Source organism: Ambystoma mexicanum, chromosome 11 (assembly GCF_040938575.1).
Source record: "Ambystoma mexicanum isolate Mex_15411 chromosome 11, UKY_AmexF1_1, whole genome shotgun sequence".
Lineage (NCBI taxonomy): Eukaryota > Metazoa > Chordata > Amphibia > Caudata > Ambystomatidae > Ambystoma > Ambystoma mexicanum.
Genome location: NC_090934.1, coordinates 1,487,780,152 through 1,487,800,858, shown reverse-complemented (window position 1 = coordinate 1,487,800,858; position 20,707 = coordinate 1,487,780,152).

Genomic DNA, 20,707 nt, shown 5'->3' with positions numbered 1-20,707 from the left:
GGGATTGATATAGATAAACATAAAGCTCTCTTCACTAAAGTACCCTGTATGGAATCAAGTTGCCTATGCAAATTACTGACACAAATATCCATGGCATATAGAAGAATAGGCTCAACCTTCAATGTAAAAAACTCTAATAGCGGAGTCATTGAAAACTTACACAGCTTATGAAAGATAAATTTCATCTGGCTTAATAGTGGTCTAGCTTTCATCTTTATATATTCCACCCATAAGTTTATGCTATTCGCACTGCTCAGGCGATATCCTAAATAAGTAGATTCTTGTAGTTCACACAGACGAGTCCCCCCGATATTCCTGTTGAACTTTTTGAGTTTCTTATTTGATTTAAAAATCATTATACATGTCTTGGATGGGTTAGGTCGAAGATTATGTTCATACGCAAAATCTATGAATATATTTAACTTAGCCTGAAGACCAGCAGGAGTTAAATCGAAAAAAATGAGGTCATCTGCAAAGGCTAACCAGTGTATTCTTAGTGAGCAAAGCCTTGCTGGTATCATGAGTGTGGATTCCCAAAGTTTATCTATGTCAGAGAGATAAAGATTGAACAGCAGGGCTGCAAAATTGCAGCCCTGTTTTAAACCAAGATGAAGTTGCACTGGTTCAGTTAAAGAACCGCCCTGAGTTAGACGAATTCTACAAGATGTATTGGTATGAAATTTCTTGATCCAATAGATCAAATATTCCGGAATTCCAGACTTACGCATTTTGGTCCATAAAACATTGCGCACAACGGTGTCGAACGCAGAAGACATATCAATGGATGCAATGTAAATTGTGCTCAGTTCATTATTATTCACTCCGGCAATCAGATGTTTCATTATAGTTGCATTTAGTGTTGTTCCCATTTGACGTCTAAATCCCACTTGGCATTTCTAATATATCTTATCAGTTGCTAGATGTTTATTAAGCTCATAGATAACTAGTATATCGAACACTTTTGCCGCCGCATCTGTTAGCGATATCGGTCTATAATTCTCGGGCAATCGAGGGTCACCCTTTTTATACAATGGAATAAGAATGGAAGTAACCCATGAAGACGGGATAGTGCCACTCACTAAGATACTATCAAACTTAATTTTTAGGATCATACTCCAAAAAGTAGGATCGGACCTATATACGCAAGATGGAATCCCATCGGGGCCAGGGGCACGAGAATTAGATAGTTTTTTGATGGCCCACATAATATCAAAAGTAGTCCATACAAATTGTATGTCAGTAAATGATAACTCTACTTCATCTTGGTTTATTGCAAAGCGTTCTGGTAATTCATATTTTTGTTTAACATAAGCTATCCAAGTTTCAGCGTTGATTAAAGATTCATTACATAAATCCGCCGTATCCCCTTTTTTTAGGGCAGCCAGATATCTCGGGAATTTCTACTACAAATAGCTTTGATCATCTCACAATTTTCTTTGTTATATTGCTCTATATGTACTCCCTTTACATTAAATTTGTATTCTTGGATTATATTCTTCTTTTTTAGTGAGTAAAGTTTAGCAGGTAGCTTAGCTAATTCTAGCTTTCGTATATCACGATTTTTATTTCTTTTCAGAATTTTAATCTTATAATTAAATCTATGTTTGTGATTTGTCGCAATAGAAGCTTGTTTTATTCCAAGTTTTATAAGAGTTTCTCTGATACACTCATTTATCATCTGATTTAAACATTCTATAGAGTATAATTCCGGCATTAAAGGATTGACCTCATGTTTTAGATGGTTTGAAACATTCTCCACTAATCTCTTACATAAGGTAGGATTCCATCTAAGTGATATATTTTCTCTTTTCGTCTCTAAGGCTTGCAAGCACTGATTAGCATGCCATTGATTCGTAACCATGGAAGTGTTAAGAGTAATGGAGGCATGATCACTATAAATAATGTCCCCAATTATAACAGATTCAATGCATGGTAACAACAAATCAGAGACGCAGAAGAAATTAATCATTGATGTAGTATCGCCCCTTTTCCAAGTATAATTGTTAGAATCCATAGCGAACTTCACAAACGACATACCCCAGTCATCAAAATAATTCCGAAATGTAGTTCCTCTCTTAAAGCTATTTGAATTTGCCTGTTTGTGGTCTTTATAATACACTGGCGTTCCAATACAATGTGAATTAAAATCTCCACCCATAATAATGTCATATTCGGGGTAAAGTGTTGACGCTTGGTCAAAACAACAATCTATGTCATCAAGTATCTCCAACAATTTATACTTCAAATGATTACAATATACATTCATAACTAGAATAATCGTGTTTATGTTTTAACTACATGTGAAGAACCAGCGAGTTGATAGCTTCCAGCCTGGTGTTTGTTTATTTGTCCCTTCCCACTTTCCCCTGTAAGTGAGGTAAACTGAGCGATTATATATATTATCAGATCAGAGTGTCACATTTTGGGTGGATTGTCGGGGGTTCAGCAGCTTCCGCAGACACCAGGATCTCAGCCTGACACAATGATGACGAACATTGCCTATAAGAATCTCTGTTCAATTGAAGTTCGAGGAAGTCGGAGCGAGACCGGTGATCGCACTACAGCTGATTCCCATTTGTTTCCCTGTTTGATATATGTATCATTAAACAGACTTCCCTTTGCCAAACTACTGAGTCCTCGTTATTGAGTCGTGTTGGAGTAAGTGAATCCTGCACCCCCTGTCCTCACATGGAGCCTCTATCTTGTCTTACATGTTCTAGAGGGTGAGTGCTGACCAATGGGCCCATCAGCGAATTCCTCTCCTCGTGAACAACGCTATTTGTCGAACAAGCATTATTTGTGATTTTAGAGAAACCAAAAGGCACATTGACTTCAGAGAGGGCTTCTGCCTATGAGGTAGTCATAGCAAACCCAGCTATCAAAATAGTTTGAAGTAAGATTGTGAACCCAGCTATGTTTATAGTCGAGCCAGTTACTGAACGAGAGCCAATACATGATTGCATGAATTATGTAGAGTTCTATGATGAAATTGCTAGAATAAAAGAAAATGCACTGGCAGAGGGAGAGGCTGTCTTCATTGATGGGTCTTCGAGAATCGATCAAAATGACGGACAAAGATATACAGGCACCGCTGTGGTAAAGCACACGCAGATGGGGAATTTCGAGTGCTTATCAGTGCACGTTTACCGTCTCATTATTCAGCACAAGCTGCAGAGTTAGAAGCGTTGATACTCGCGATTGAGAGGCACAAACACCAGGAAGTAATGGGGTACAGTGACTCTGCCTATGTGATGTTTACAGTACATGCAGGCTTAGCGGGCTGGAAAAGGAGGGGCTATCTCTGAGCGGACGGCACACCAGTACATCACGCCGCTTTATTGGACAGGCTCATTAAAGCACTAATACTCCCAATGGGCATACCAGTCGTGAAATGCACAGCTCACACGAAAGGGACAGATTTGATCTTGCGTGGAAATCAAGCAGCAGATGCTGAGGCCAAGCGTGTGGCAACTGAAGATGATATAATGATGGATGTGGAAATGCCTGATGTGCATGAGAAAATGGTTGTTATGAGAAATGGGACAGAATGTTACAGTAATTTGTCTAACATGCAGTTGATGGAGCTCCAGGGAGAGGCACTGCAGGAGGAAAAGAATCTTTGGAAGCGAAGAGGGTGTTCTTGAAACCCCTCTGAGGCTTTGTGGTGACAAGACAGCACTGGTAAACCGGTGATACCTATAGCCTTATTAAAAATAGCACTGGAACAGTTACACTACCCAGCGCATGTAACAAGAGAGAACCTAGCAGCAACTATTGCTGAAGATTGGTTTGTACCAAACCTAGCGGAGCATGTTGCATTTTTTATGATAAATTGTACAGTCTGTCAGGTGTTCACGGCTGGGCATATACTATGTGTAATCAGGGGAGTCATTCCAAGGCTTAACAATCTTTTCAGCACTTGCATATCGACTATGTCGACATGATACAAGTGTGTAACAGGTACAGGTATTTAATTATTGTGGTGTGTCCATTCTCTAGATGGATAGAAGCATGCCCATGTACACACCCAGACTCTACTTCTGCAGTCACATTTTTTGGTAAGGGAAGTGTTTCCTAGATGGGGAGTTTGTGAAGTGATGAGATCAGACAATGGTCCTCATTTTGTTAACACAGTATTTGAACAGATCAGCTTGTTGCTTGGTATAAAGCACAAGTTTTCTTCAGCATATCATCCGCAAGGGAATGGGATCTGTGAGAAGTTCAACGGCTTGTTAAAGGAAAGGATAGCCAAGCTGAAGCTTACTCTGAAAAAAGGTTGGTTGCATTGCCTTCCATTGGCATTATTTTTTTATTTGTAACAATTAGTTTTATAACAAAACTTTAATTAAAGAAACATTGGCAATCACGTATACGTCAATCACTGTACTAAACTCATTTCAAATCAACTCTGATGTAGACAACTCCATTTAGTTTCCCAATTGTAGTTCATGATCTAAGATCTTATCAAGAAAATAAACCACTGCACATACGAGTTGGGGTTTATGTCCAGACAGTAATGTAAACCACCATTCCTCAATATTTGCATAACCTGGAATAAATCTTCCCAAAAAGAGTGAACGATGAGCAGATAATAAGCTGCACTCTGTGATCAAATGTTTTAGTGATTCTGTGGTGTTTGTACAGAACCTACAAAATGTGTCTTTTGTATCACTGTCATGTTTCATCATTAACATCTCTTTTGTTTTGTATGCATTCAGGCAAATTCTGAGAAATTTGTTGCGATGTGGTGTGGACGGAAATCTTTCAGGATATTTTGGCAATTTGTCCAAACTGTTGCATACCGGACCGGTATACAGGGAAGTCGGCATAGACTCCCTAATTTCGTCATTCTTTATCAAGTTCCACTGTCGTAGTTTTTTTTGGCTAATTGAGGTGTGTCCATAACCATGTCCCAGTGGATGTCTGCCACTTCTAGGATCTTGCTGATTTTGGTGGCCCAACTCAGCAGAATTCCAGAATGGGGATTATTGACTGACGATTTTAATATTCTACATGGTGGGGCAGCCATGGGCAATTGCATTTTGCGCAACACAGCTATTGATTTCCATTGAATGATCCCATGTAGAGGCTCTAACCCCAGTTCATGTCTGATAGCTACTGTGGAAATACTTAAAGGCAATCTCAACACACCTCTCCAAAACTGGCCTTCTAATGTCGCCCAAATAAGATGGTCGACATTTAGGCCGGCCTCTCCTCCATGTGTTAATGCCGGGATGACTTTCTGTACATAGAATGTCCGTAGTGGAGACAGAGTACATTTGCCGTATTCAGAATGTAGTTTTCGACCTTGAATAGTAAATGTTGCCATACGGTGCTTCATATCTGCTACACAATCCCATTCTCTGATAGATGTATTGATTTGCACTCCCAGATAACATACCGATGAAACAGACTCGATTGTTTCTCCTGCTACGGTCCATCTGAAGGAATTCCTGGAGTGTTGATCGTTCATTCCAAATGATATAATTTTTGATTTACCAGCGTTAATTACGAGATCGTTGTCTTGTAGGTAGGAAGCCAATTTGGACAGTAGTCATTGTAACCCAATCTCAGTTTGATCCAATAACACAATATCATCAGCATAAAGCTCTAACTGATCTGATGGCCATTTAACTTAGGTGGAAAGCAGTGGGCACTGCTGATGGCTCCAGAGATATCTGAGATATAAAGGTTAAACAATAAAGCTGCCAGAGGTAACCTTGTTTGACACTATATACACTTAGGAACCAGCCAGGTTCTGACCACCATCTTACGCCGCACAAGATTGTGACTGGCTGAACAATGAGAATACCTTCAATGCCTCCAACTAGAGCTAGATGTGATGCTCAGACTAGTGCAGAAGTTTAAGGCTTGGAATTGCAAAAATACCTGAACTGTATGACATCTAGTTCTTCCGTAATTTCAGGAAAGTAGCAGAGACGCGGGTGCAGGGCAGTACAGAACACAGAAGAAGATGCTCCAACAGACAAGCTTCCGGAACTACGTGTACCCCAATTATATCCTGGGGATAGAGTCCTAGTAAGGAACCACACAAGGAAAAGGTGGGACGAACCTCGGTTCAACTGACCTTTTATTGTGGAGGATATCACGCCATCTGCTGTCAAATTGCAGGGTAGGCGAGCCAGGATTTTCCTCCGCGACGTGAAACTGTTCACTGGAGAGACCCCTCTGCCCTCACCCAACATGAAGAGACTACAGACAACGGGGAAGAACCACAGCACGTGCAGATAAGATCTATGGCGAGGAAGAAGGACGCATAACAAGACAAGTGGAAAGTGTGATGCTGGAAATGCATTTGAGGGACAGGGCCTCCCTGTCCTTGTCCTGTAGTCCTTTTTCATTTGTGTTCTGTATTGTTTTCTGCCCAGGAGTCCATGTGGGACTCCTGGCAGTGCAGCTCTTCCTGTTTTTTGGTTTGGTGTACAGACCCATGGGATACCCTTATGGCACCCATGTGTGGGGGTGCAACCCTGTGCCCCTAGTGTATGTTTTTGGGCACCTGTGTGCGGCCCACAGAGCAGGGTATGGGCTGGTGGCAGGTCCATGCTGAATTTGACAGGTGCTCCGAGTATCCTCTATTTTGGGATACCCAGGCCCTGCCATTGGAATCAGTTGATTCCTGATAGGAAGCAAGATGGCCCCTGTGGCCTCTTGCTTTCTATTGCCTGTTACCTTGTTTTTCCAAAGTCCTACGAAGCCCTGACTCTGTCCCTTCCCCCTGACTGGCTGTTGGGTGGAAGTTCCATTTATGGTGTTGTTGTGAAAGCCCAGGCCAGACTGGCTGGAGCCTTCGCAGTGACTGTATGTTGTGGGTACACCCTGTGGGTGGGACCTGGGTGAATGGAATGTGTGACCAATATGCACTTCTTGTTTTGGATGTCTGGATCCTGGTGTTAGACACAATGAATGAGACAGCCCTGCCCGAAACTGGTATAAATGCAGTGTGGAGTGTTGAATGGCTGGGTACTTGTCCCAATACACATAACTTGTTGTGAGTGTCTGGAGAGAAGTGAATGGCCTGAATGCACTACGCACCTGATTTGCTCCCTGCCTGCATGAATGCCCTTCTGGCCGATTGGTTGCCTGAGTGTGACCCAGCAGAATGAATGGGAGATCAACTAGTATATCTGGGGGCTTCTCACTGCTAGAATTCGTGTTCGGAAGCTGAAGTCCACTAAGAAGAGTAACTGAAGTAAAACTGAAGCTTAACCTTGAAGCCGTGCTGGAAGAGAAGTCTTGCTGCTCCTCTACTTCGTCGATACTTCGTCGATCTGAAAGCTGCTATGTCTCCAAGGACTGACCCAGAGAGGACCTGGTTAGGCGCCCTCTTCCCAAAGTATGAGGGACCATCGTGCACCAAAGCTCCCTGGTAGACAGACCTACGACAGGCTGCCGACCGGAGACGGGAACTGCCGCAGAATCACAAGGAGAAGTGCCCGGACACTGTTGTCCATCACCATCAACGACCAATGTCGCTGACCGGAGCCACCGTGCTCCCTTTGCCTAAGTAACATTTGATCCAAAGACGCTCTCGCCTGCACTGTCAACCGCTTTGTTCAGCCGTAGAAAGTCGAGGCCGCCGACACACTGAGGAGCATCCGCCGGCGGGTTTCCCGCCACCTGACGATCGTAAAGACGCCGGACGACTCAACGCCCTTTCTGGGCCACAGTTCTAAACAATCTCTTTGTGGTCCTGAACTATCATCACTGAGGTGCCCCGCACGCCTCTTCCTTGCAGAACGCCAACGCTCCACCATCGACAAGCACCGCTAGGAACAAAGCTGCCACCTCACCGACGTCGTTCAACCATTTTTCCTCGTGGGATCTCGACGATCCGTGGCTCCTGCCTTAAAGGCCGCCACTCAAGAAGGATCCATCGACGACAAACTCTGCTATTCCAGGAACATTGCGGCTGTAGAACTATCCTAGAAGGAAATAAGACTTCTAGAACAATATATGGACTGGGCTTGTGATATTCTTTTCTTTACAGGTTGCCCAGGTGGCGGGAACTCCACACAGAACTGTCAGGTGAGGACAAAGGCAGTGAATATGGCAAGGGAAGTGTGCACAAGATCACACAGTGAATAGCTTTGAGTCAAACAACATGCCCACAGTAACCAAAACACATGTATACTAAAACCCAGGAGTGAAAATAGAGTGTGACAACAATACAAATATATGAAAGGGGATGTGGGGTAAGCACTTAGAAGCTCCTTATGATTACAAGGAAAGTCGGCAAGCTCCTTACCCACAATTGCTGTTACAGGTAATGACAGTGCTAAGCCCACATACAGGGCAAGCAACGACAGGATCTGTGAGCTAACACTCTGGATGGTATTGAATAAGATAACTTAAAAACAGTACTCACAAAGACAAGAAATACCACTTGAATGTCAGCAAAGCCCGCGGACCCTGGTGATCAAACAGGGACCCAGAAAGGCTATAACAGCAATGGGAGGATAACTAAATACATAAAACTCAAGACAAAGGGCAAGTAGGAATAGTGATTACAGAACAGCGAGTAAAACATAGGCATTCACACAGGAGCTAACTACACCAGCACACCACACCTAATAATCAATGGGAAATAAATGCAGAAGTGCAAGGAATAACCTGGAATGGATTCCAAGAGAAAGTAAAGGAACAGGAGCAGAGAAAACGAAATTACAAAGGCAAACCTCCCCCACCCATCCAAGAAAAAAGGCAGGAAGCTAAATCTATAAAGAGGAAAGACTAAAGCATCAAGGTTTACAGCCGCAAAGGACAAAGGGCCTCATTACGACCCTGGCGGTAAGGGGTTAACGCCAGCGTTAGCTGCGCCGACCCCTTACCGCCAATTACGAGGTCCCTTAGCGCCATGGCGCTTTTAACACCTGCTTTTAGCAGGTGTTAAAATCCATGGCGCTAAGGGACCATGGAGTTAATTACGCCACCGTAATTTACGGTGGCGTAATTAACGCCTTCCCCACTCCCATTATGCCCTATGGGGCAAAAATGGGAATGGGGAAGGGTAAATGGGGATTGGGGACTTACCGCCCCGCCGACCTCGGAATGGGGCGGTAAGTCCGCCAACCACCATGGCGTAAACGTAGTTTACGCCATGGTGGTAAAGTCACGGCCCAGGCGGTAACTTAGCGCCTGGGTCGTAATGAGGCCCAAAGTCAAAGGAATATAGAACACAGGCAAACTGGGCTGCACCTAAAGGGAAAGCACTGAGAAATGCTGCCTGCAAACAGAGGAAGACAGAAAGGGAATCTAGGAAGCAGAAATCAATTAAGCACATCAATTCGAAATCCAGGGATAAGGAACAAGAAATAGAAACTTGGAACTAGGCACAAAGCGAAGAACCAGGAACAAGGGACCAGTTACAAACAGGAACACTGCATCAATGACCAGCGCTGTACTGAAGCAAACTGAGGCTTTTAAAGCTGCTTAACGAGCACACGCCTCAGGTGTGCTGCTTGCTGCACCTGCAGCCACAGGTGTTGCCTATCCTCCACCCAACCTTGCCCTGCAGGGCTGAAGATGAAGCAGTGGCCCAGACATTCTGGGAAGCATAGTCATTTCATTAAAGCAGCATGCTGGCTGCCAAAAACCTGGAATGGATCCGGAAGGGAAGTAGCTTGGAAAATAAGGATTTAGCGCTCCCAATTCATCACAGCACTGTAGCATAAGGTTCAGAACGAAAGTCCAGTAGGGAGTAAACCCCAAATCATGCCCCCAACTGGTGGGAATGGGAGCGATGGGAGCAAATCGTGACAGTATACCCCCTCCCACAACATTCTTCAGGTGCCCGCCACCTGCATGAGGAATCTTCTTTCCATGATAGGAGTGCTTTTTCTTTGGAGGTGGCACTGATGGAAATGGTGGCATGTGGGCAAAGGCAGATGGACTGTAATACATAGAATCAGGCTGCAGTCTAGAAGAGTCATATGCAGGTTTCTGGTGAGGAAGATACTCATGAGTCGAAGAAAGACATGAAGGACTTGCAGGATCTGAAGCTGAGTTGGAAGGCCCAGGAAACTCACTCACTGGGACTGGACACTCATAAGTCCTTGAGGAGGAAGGCAGGTTATTGCAACATGCATTAGACAATGGTAGATGATCTGTTAGCCTTTCTGTCGCGAGCGGACATGCAGGAAGTGAGGAAATTGCAGACATGCTGGCAAAAGTCACAAACTCTGATGCTGCATATTCGGGAGGCTCTGATGCTAAAGTCAAGCAGTTGGGAGAATCATCTTGTGTAAAAGGCAGGCATTCTGGTGATCCCCCTGAAGCATAAGAAGGGCAGGCTGACGTTCATCGGCAGTAAATGGTTGGGATTCAGGAGGAATCTTTGGAGCAGAAGAAAATGCAGCAGGATCTGACGGTGTAGACAGGTATACCCCTGATATTGGCAGCGAGGCTAAGCAGGATACAGGTGTCTCATGAACTGAAGGCAAACAAGCAGTAGGCTCTGGGACTGAAGACATGCACTTATGATGGACTACCAGAGGCTCTATGGCTGAAGGATGATCTGCTGAATGAGTCACTGTAGCTGAAGACAGGCATGCCAGAGGAAACTTTGAGGCTGAAGGCATGCAAGCTGGAGCAATCTCGGTAGCTGGAGACAAACATATCAAGGTATTTGGGACTGACCATGTGCATGGTAGAGGCTCTTGAGTAAATGGCAGACATGGCAGTGGTCCATTGATTCAAGACACGTGTGCCAAAGATGAATGCAGAGCTGTGGACTGGATCATAGAAGAGTCAATGGGCCTCATTATAACATTTGCGGAATGGGTTAACAGGTGCCGCTAATGGAGGCGGACCCGTTAAACCCATTCCGCAAGATTACGAGGTTCAGTCGCGGGACACGGCAAGGACGCCTGGTGAAACAAGATGTCATTACCGGGTCCCGCGAGGGGACCAGGGAGCTAACAACGGGCCGGTTGTAATCAGCCCGTTGTTAGCTCCCACTCCCATTCCCATTGAGCCCTGTGGGGGCTCAAATGGGAATGGGGAAGGTCCGGGCCCAGGTTCCCTGAGGGAGGAATTACTGGGCCCTCCAAAACTGGAATGGCCCGGTACTTCCCCATTCAGGGAACCCGGACATAGTTTTGGAGGCAGCCATGCCCTTACTAAGGGCATGGCTACCGCCAAACCGTAATGAGGCCCAATGGCTGTAGGAGGACAGACTGAAGTCTCAGAAATCGACAGACACATTGATGGCTCAGGAATGTAAGGCACCTTTAGAGCAGTAGACTCCTTGGCACCAGTAACCAAAGACTCAGCTGTACCCTTGCAGTCCCTTTCCTTAGTGGACGACTCAGAGTCTCTTTCTTTGTAGAAGTCAAAAACAATCAGAGGAATCACCATAGTAAGGTCTCTGTTAATCAGGATTTCGTCAATTGTCCATTATTCTGTCTTAGCTTCTGAAAGTGGCAGATTAACAATCAACAGTTCAGGAATCGCATGCCAGGTTTTTGGTTCTGTATGCTGTGGAATGAGTTCATCATAACATGGAATCTGTACTGTCTCTGACTGTTCTTTGTGACCAAAATTGGCAGAAGGAATAGTGAACTCAGAGGTAGCATCGTTTTCCACATCAGCTTGAACATCTACATCAGTCTCAGCAGCTGGATCAAGAGCAGAGCCTAAGCCTACTGTAGTCACTGATTCTATGTAGGCCACCATTGTGGATTGTGTTCGGAAATCAGAAGCTTGCATGTGTGCTAGCTTGGGGTTATGACGAGCTGCTACAGTGGAATTCTTAGGTAAAGGAGTGCCTAGTAACTCTTCAGCTGACTGCAATCCCTGACAAACAGTAAGACGATTGTCAGAAACTGTGCCCTGATTAAGCGCTGCGCTAGAAGAAAGATTTACACTCCCAGTAGATCTTACATATATACAAATATCATGGTTTACTAAGTCTCTGCACTCAGGGACTGAACAGTGTTCACCTCATCAACATAAACGGATAAAGTCTGAGGTGTAGTCAGTAAAGACTGCAAGGTTTTATTCTCCTCTTGTAAAGAAATAAATTCTTGCCTTAACTCCTCAAGCTTAGCTTTTGGCATGCCCTGCATTAACTGTACATCACTATCAGAGGCACAGTGGGAGGCATGGTGGCATCAGGGCTGGATCCTGCACTAGCAATCTGGATGTGCACCGATTGTACATTGTCATTTACTGCTTGCAGGTTCTGTGACTTATTCTTTCTCTTACCAACTTGGTCCGTGTTTCCCTTAAGAAAACTACTGACATCAGACCTCTTGGCATTAGGGACTACAGTATGTACTTGTGCAGAGGCGTATGCAATAGACTGAGGGTAGAAAACAGAAGTTATGCAAGAAACCCCCTCCACCCCCCATTCTTTATGTTTGTATCATGAAACTGTTCAATCTGAGGTGAAGCATAACTGGAATCATGGGGTTCAACAACAGAGGGACGCTTTTGTAATAAGCCTTATAGTGTTGAAAGGGGCCCCTAGGGGTCCCTTACGTCTATGGAAACAAGGCGAGTCACCACACACGATAGATACGCCAGACACGAGGTTGTATTCCCAAAGCTAGGGTTTATTGCAAAGCAAAAAGTCTCAGTTAGCCAACTCGGTCTCACGCCTCGCGACGTGTATCTCTAGACCTCGAGGGACGCAAGAGAGTGAATTACGTACATCAGTTACATATATACAAAATGCATATCAAACAATCAGCTATGACATGTTTAACACCCCCGTTTATTGGGTTTCTTTGAACTCGGTGTGATGATGGACACTTTCGACAATTATGACACCTTCAAATATCTATTCTAGTAACAATATGCAATTTGTAAGTGTGGAGGCATCTTTCAGTTGTTGAACAGAACGCAGTGCTTCTTTTCTTGGAAGCGAGCTACAAACGGGGAAGAGTCGCATTCCAGACCTTGCTATCTATGAGGTGCTATTCGTGTCCTGGAAGCCGACACGCTCTAACAGGGCTCAGTAAAGGGGGGCCGTAAGAAGAGCATAATTCAAGCCTTTAGCTGCTTTATTCTAAACATATTCTACCATATAACGAGACTGGCTGGCAACTGCAAAATGATTAAATGCCCTGCAGCTCTGCTTCAAGGCTACATTCGGGAGGGAGCCGGGCATTCTTCCTGGCGCTGCCTACGTTGTGTTTCAACAAACTCTTGTTATCCTTGCAGCTCTGCGGCCTTGTCTTTTTACGTGCAGACAACAATGTTTTACAGTCGAGCAGTGTAAGCAGAAAATGTACTGCGAAGCAATAAGAACAGAAAGCAATGAGCAATGGTTAGAAAACAAAATGGCGATTCTTGTTACATCAAAATGGCCGTTCATTGGCAAACTCGGAAACCTATATGTCTGTCATATCGTGCATGAGACGGTTGGACCACGGCCATCAAAATACGTTTGCCGTTACATATGAGAGGTATCCATTTTTCTAGACTGACAGTGAATTGTTTTCGGCTGCTAAGGCTTGTGCTGACATAGAATCTGGATCAGAATAAAAGACAGAACTAGGATCTGGCAATGTAAGATGGGCCATCCTGTGGGAAAAATACTCTGCACGTAAATGCCCATTCGTGACAAGGAGTTCATTTATGTCAGGACTAGTGATTTGATCGTCACAGGTAAATGTAGGGGAAACTTTCTGTACAAACTTGTTAGAGGCCTTGCTGCCTGTCTTTCTTAAATTTGCCATATTTAATGGGAATAGTGGGCTGGTCATTCTGTCAGGTGAGGACAAAGGCAGAGAGTATGGCAAGGGAAATGTGCACAAGATCACACAGTGAATAGCTTTGAGTCAAACAACATGCTCACAGGAACCAAGACACATGTATTCTAAACCCCAGGAGTACAAATAGAGTGACAACAATACAAATATGTGAAAAGGGATATGGGGTAAGCACTTAGAAGCTCCTTATGACTGCAAGGAAAGTCGGCAAGCTCCTTACCCACAATTGCTGTTACAGGTACTGACAGCGCTAAGCCCATGTAGAGGGCAAGCAAGGACAGGATCTGTGAGCTAACACTCTTGATGGTATTAAATAAGGAAACTTAAAAACAGTACTCACGAAGACGAGAAATAACACTTAAATGTCAGCAAAGCCCACGAACCCTGTTGATCAAACAGAGACCCAGAAAGGCTATAACAGCAATAGGAGGATAACTAAATACATAAGACTCAAGACAAGTGGCAAGTAGGAATATTGATTACAGAACAGCGAGGAAAACATAGGCATTCACACAGGAGCTAGCTACAACAGCACACCACACCTAATAATCAATGGGAAATAAATGCAGAAGTGCAAGGAAAAACCTGGAATGGATTCCAAGAGAAAGTAAAGGAACAGGAGAAGAGAAAACAAAATTACAAAGGCAAACCCCCACCACCCCCCACCCATCAAAGGAAAAAGGCAGAAAGCTAAGTCTATAAAGAGGAAGGACTAAAGCATCAAGGATTACATCAGCAAAGGACAAAGTCAAATAAATATAGAACACGGTCAAACTGGGCTGCACCTAAAGGGAAAGCACTGAGAAATGCTGCTTGCAAACAGAGGAAGACAAAAAGGGAATCTAGGAAGAAGAAATCAATTAAGCACATAAATTCGAAATCCAGGGATAAGGAACAAGAAACAGAGACTAGGAACTAGGCACAAAGCTAAGAATCAGGAACAAGGGACCAGTCACAAACAGGAACACTGCATCAATGACCAGTGCTGGACTGAAGCAAACTGAGGCTTTTAAAGCTGCTAAACGAGCACACACCTCAGTTGTACTGCTTGCTGCACCTGCAGCCACAGGTGGTGCCTATCCTCCACCCAACCTTGTCTTGCAAGGGTGGAGATAAAGCAGTGGGCCAGGCATTCTGGGAAGCATAGTCATTTGATTAAAGAAGCATGCTGGCTGCCAAAAACCTGGAATAAATCCGGAAGGGAAGTAGCTTGGAAAATAAGGATTTATCGCTCCCAATTCATCACAGCACTGTAGCATTAGGTTCGGAGGGAAAGTCCAGTAGGGAACAAACCCCAAATCATACCCCCAAGTGGTGGGAATGGGAGCGAAGGGAGCGAATTGTGACAAGAACTGTGTCTAGTTGGTAGGGGCCAGTATTCTGCCAATTTTTTTAACCAACTGCTTTCCTCCTATGTCTAATGTTGGTTGCCTTTATTAAGTGATCTGTGTGCCATTTGACCAGAGTATAGGTGATACACTTTAATGAGATATGATAATAATTGTGGAACCACTTTAGAACTGTATATATTTGCCATTGTAGATTTTCTGAGCACAAAGTGAGTTATTGGAATAGTGTACATAATCTTGAACTTAATTATACAAAGACTGTGTTTTAACTAATACAAGGTGTGGACATTCCTTTGTGGGAGTTTGGGGACTATACTGTACTTAAGAACCAGCCTGCATCACCTCCTGAGAAGCTAGGCCTTGATTGCTCGACCACGTACCAATAATAGAGAATCTTGGCTGGGGTCCTCTGTGCCTCTCCTCTACCATATAGAGAGCAGGAGTACAGACCCCCCCCCCCAAGTCTTTACACTAGTGGCAGCAGTGGGATGCTTATGGTTTTAAGAATCAGTGTATAACCGTGCCACTTACAAAATATCTGCACTTTGTTAAATTGAGGTTTAGTTGTGTACAAGATAACTGCATTACAAGCAATGGAATCTATTGCGAATGGTAAATTGACTAGGATGAGCTTAGAGGCTCTCCAGAGTGCTTGTGAATCCAGGGAGTTAGACTTTGTGGATAAGTCTAGGGCTGAGCTGATAGCTGCCCTGGTGGACTACCAGACCGATGGTGAAACTCTTAAAGGGGGGATGCAACCAATGAGGACTCTGCCCCTAGGGTTGTTGCTGAATCTGATTCTGGGAATGCCACCATTCCTGCTGCCTCTGTTCCAAACCCCAGCACTGCTCTTCAGGGGGAAGCCCTGAAGATTGAACTTTTACAATTGGAGCTACAACAGGAACAGTTAGGCTTTCAATACAAAAAGTTGGCAACAGAAACTGAGTTGAAGAAAAAGTAGTTGGCACAGCAAGTGATACTCAAAGATAGGGACACTGAGCACCAAAGAATCCAGCTAGAGAAAGCTAGAGTGGAGACTTAAGCTAAACCGGTTGAGAGTGGCAGGTCCCCAGCCACCAAATTAATGAAATATTTGGTTGGTGTGTTTGTGGAGGGTTCTGATATCCTGGATTGAAGCATTTGAAATGGCTTGTGCAATTCATGATGTTGATAAGAGAGATTGGGCTAAGTGTTTGTTAAGCAGAGTGCCTCAGGCTGGATATGACTGTATTCTGAAACTGAGTGTGGAAGAAAGGGGTCAGTATGAGTGCATGAAGTCTGCTTTGATTGCCAAGTTTGGCAAGACACCTACCCAATACCTTAAAAGGTTCAGGGATTTTAAGAAAAGAGAGAATGAATCTTGGGTTGACTGGGTGAGTGCTGCGCACATGAACATGATGAGGTGGATTGATGGTTACAAGGTGAAAACCTTTGTTGAATTGTCCCACATGTTGTTTTTTGAGCATTTTTCTGAAGCCTGTTCACCAGAGCTGCGTCAGTATGTTGTTGACCAGAACATTTTGGATCCCTTTAAGCTGGCTAGGCTGGCTGACAAGTGGGTTTCCCACCGGGTGTCCCCTAAGGACTCCAGTGGGAAGGACAAGGACAAGGACAAAGAAAAGGGGACCTCTCAGAAAGCTGAGGAGTCCCAGAAGCAATCACAGTCGGGTAAACCAAAACCTTCCTCTTCTAAGACCCATAAATCTAGTGGGGATAAGTCATCTGTGGGTGGGAATAAGAGTAGTGGTCCACCTGCTGCAAAGCAGGCTCCCAGTGGTTCCAGTACCGTACCCCGCATTCCTGGCACTTGTTGGGAATGTGGGGCTCTGGATCACAAGAAGGGTGACTCCAAGTGTAAAGGTAAGGCACTTGGAGTACAGGATGTCAGCCTCAGCTACCCTTACCCCATGTCTGAGGTGGAGGCCACTGTCCTCCCCTCCTCTACAGGGATCACATTTGGTGCTGCTGTAGAGATTTCCTTAGTGCCCCTTGGGGCCTGAGACCAGTGCGTAAAAGTACTGGTGACTATCCCACAGAACACCCGTAGGTTTTTCAGAAGTGACCTCTTGAATGGCTAGCCTTCTATTGGCTTGAGAGACACTGGGGCAAGCATGACAGTGGTGGACAGGACCCTGCTCAAGCCAGAGGACTATGTAGGTGCTCCTCTGATAACCACCAGGTTAGCTGGTGGGCCTCCTAAATTATCGCCGGTAGCCTTATTCACACTTCCTGTCCTGGTTCAGGCCAATGTCCCTGCTAACATTTTGTTAGATAATGATCTAGTAGAGTTGGGGTTGATCTTGGATGGTCTACCCCTGACTGCTACTGCAGTCACTAGGTCACAGGTGACACAGGGTCTGGCTGTGAGTCAGGTACCCGAGCCAAAGGCGAGGCCTAAGGCAAGAAGACGGAAGAGCCAGAAGGCCACCTGCGTGAATGGGGCTCCTTCTCGTCCTGCTGTTCCTACAGCACCCATTGGGATCCATGCTCCGGACGGGCTGGGTCCAGTGGAAAACCCAAACTCAACTCCTGAGGGAGAAGAGACAGAAGACTCTCCTGTGGGAGAGGTTCTCAACCCGGAGGACCACCCCAACCTTCAATGCCTGTTGGCTGAAGGGGGAGCTCCCTGGCAGACTTCTGTAAGGGACAGAGAGAGTGCCACTCTCTCGAGGGTCTGAGGAAACAGGCCTTGTCCCAGGCACAAGGAGAAGCGCCTAGGACATTCTGGATTTATTGGGAGGGTGAGCTCCTTGTTAGTGAGCCCACTAAGCCTGAACCTGGTGCCCTCAAGAGGTTGGTGGTACCCCAGATTTACAGGCCCTTCCTGCTGCAGTTGGCGCATGAGGTGCCCTTAGCTGGTCATCTTGGTACCAAGAAGACTAATCTGAGGCTCTCTGCCCATTTCTACTGGCCCCAGATGGGAGTACGATTGGAGTCCCACTGCAGGACCTGCCGAACTTGTCAGTTGTCTGGCAAGACTGGTGGCAGTGTCATTGCCTCACTGCAGCCATTGCCAGTAGTTGGCACACCGTTTGAGAGGGTGGGCATCGATATTGTCGGTCCCCTTGTCCCTCCCACTTCAGGTGGACATCGGTTCATCCTGGTCTTGGTTGATCATGCCACCAGGTACCCTGAGGCTATACCCCTTCGGACTGTTACTGCTAAGGTGGTTGCCAGGGCTCTCCTGGACATTTTCACCCGTGTTGGATTCCCTAAGGAGGTTGTCTTTGACAGAGGATCCAACTTCATGTCTAGTTACATGAAATCCCTATGGAAAGAGTGTGGGGTAACCTATAAGTTCTTCACCTCTTACCATCCCCAGACCAATGGTCTGGTTGAGAGATTTAATGAAACTCTCAAGGGCATGATAGGCGCTTTGGAAGAGCCCCTAAGGAGGAAATGGGATCTCCTCCTGACATGCCTGCTGTTTGCCTACAGAGAGGTACCTCAAGAGGGTGTTGGGTCTGGGGGAAATAAATCCTTGCCGGATTAAAAAAAAACCTTTCTTTGCTATGCTACAAACTATTACTTTGTTTCCTTTGAGTATTCACTTGCTGTTTCTGATTAATGTTCTCTATGTTGGCATGTTGCAGATTTCTTAAACAGTTAGATACCTGTTGGCGTAGTCTAACTGTATATGTTTTGTTACAAATCTGTGGTATTCATTTATCTGTGTGGTTGGTATACAATCTTGGGCAGTTAGATACCTGTTGGCGTATTCTAACTGTTTATAGTCTTTTACTTGAATTTTGTTAATGTTGAAGTACACATTAGTTATTAAATTTTGGCTTTAACCCTTTAAGTGCCAAGGACGAGGTATCTCGTCCTTGGAAGTGCACACGCAGTGCCAAGGACGAGATAGCTCGTCCTTTTTGGCACCTTGTTTTGAGCGATCCCTGCAAAGCAGGGATCGCTCAAAACTGTAATCCAACCCCCGGGCTATGCGAGGGGGAGGTCCCCCCTCACTGCCCGGGGGTTGGATTTCCTTCAGTTTCACGCCGACGTGCGTTACGCACGTCGGCGTGAAACGGAAAGTATTTCCAACGCAGCAGCCATTTTCGGCTGCTGCGTTGGAGAGAGAAGGTGAGTGCCCTTCTTGTTCCGCCTCGATCTCCGGCTGTATTTCAAGCCGGAGATCGAGGCGGGTACCGTTGGAAAGGGGAGATTCTCCCCTTTCCAACGGTACCCATTGTGTGACTTTGCTGCCCGCGGATCGGGCGCAGGGCGCCTCGATCCGCGGGCAGCAACGTCACGGATCAAACGAAGATCCTTTTGTGACGCGTGGGGGAGGGGGGGCTGCTTACTAGGTAAGCGGCCCCCTTCCCCCGTGGCCCCAAAGCATGGGGCCACAGCGCCAGGGACCCCTGGGGGCAGATGATCACTGCCCCCGGGGGTGGGGGGGAAAAAAAAAAAAAAAAAAAAAAATCGAGGGAAGGAGGGAGGTGGGAGGGGGTTTTGGGCCCTGGGGCCCACTGGGCCACCAGCGATTGACCTAAAAGTGGTGTCCCTGGAAAGGGGACTTTCTCCCCTTTCCAGGGACACCACTCATATGCCGCATTGCTGGTCACGGATCAGCGCAGAGCGCTGATCCGTGACCAGCAACCCACTGAACCACCATGGATCTGTTTGCGAGTTGGGGGGGAGGGGGGCTGCTTCAGGTAAGCAGCCCTCTCCCCCCCCCCCCGGCCCCCAAAGCATGGGGACACATGAAAATGTACCCTGGGGGCAGATGGCTGGCCATCTGCCCCCAGGGAAATATATCTAAAAAAAATAATAATAATCTGAGGGATGGGGGGAGGTGGGAGGGGGTTTGGGGTCCTGGGGCCCACTAGGCCACCAGGGATTGAACAGAAAGTGGTGTCCCTGGAAAGGGGACTTTCTCCCCTTTCCAAGGACACCACATATGAGGCATTGCTGGTCACGGATCGGCGCAGAGCGCTCGATCCGTGACCAGCAACCCACTAGACCACCATGGATCTCTTTGTGAGGTGGGGGGTGGGAAGGGGGCTGCTTCAAGTAAGCAGCCCTCTCCCCCCTCCCGACCCCAAAGCATGGGGGCACGTGTATGTGAACCCTGGGGCAGATGGCTGACCATCTGCCCCAAGGGAATGTAAAATAAAAAACAAAAATGAAATGATGGGAAACAGGGTTGGGGGAAGGGGTGGGGGCCACTAGCCACCATGGATTTTTTACTGAATGAAAGGGAGGGGGTGTCCCCCCATAGGGGCGGGTGCCCCCCCAACCAAAGTAGAAAGGGGGCACCCCTTGTAACCCTCCCTGGGGGCAGATATCTGTTCCTAGGGAGGGCCATCTGACCCCAGGGAGGGATGCATGAGGTGGGGCCCCCCCTATCTGCCCCCAGGGAGGGTTGCATGAGGTGGGGCCCTCCATTTGGGGTGGGGGGGGGTTGAGGGCCACCCCCCGTTGCGGTACATCATGCGCTGCCAATTTAGGGTGGCCCTCAGCCCCCCCTAAAAAGCAGCCTGTGGTTTTGTAATTTTTTTTTTGTTTACCCAACTTTGCTTGGTGCAGATGGCCACATTAGTGTGGCTATCTGCCCCCAGGGTGCCCAAACCCTACTGCCCCATCTATTGGGGGTCCAGCCCCACCTTTTGGGGT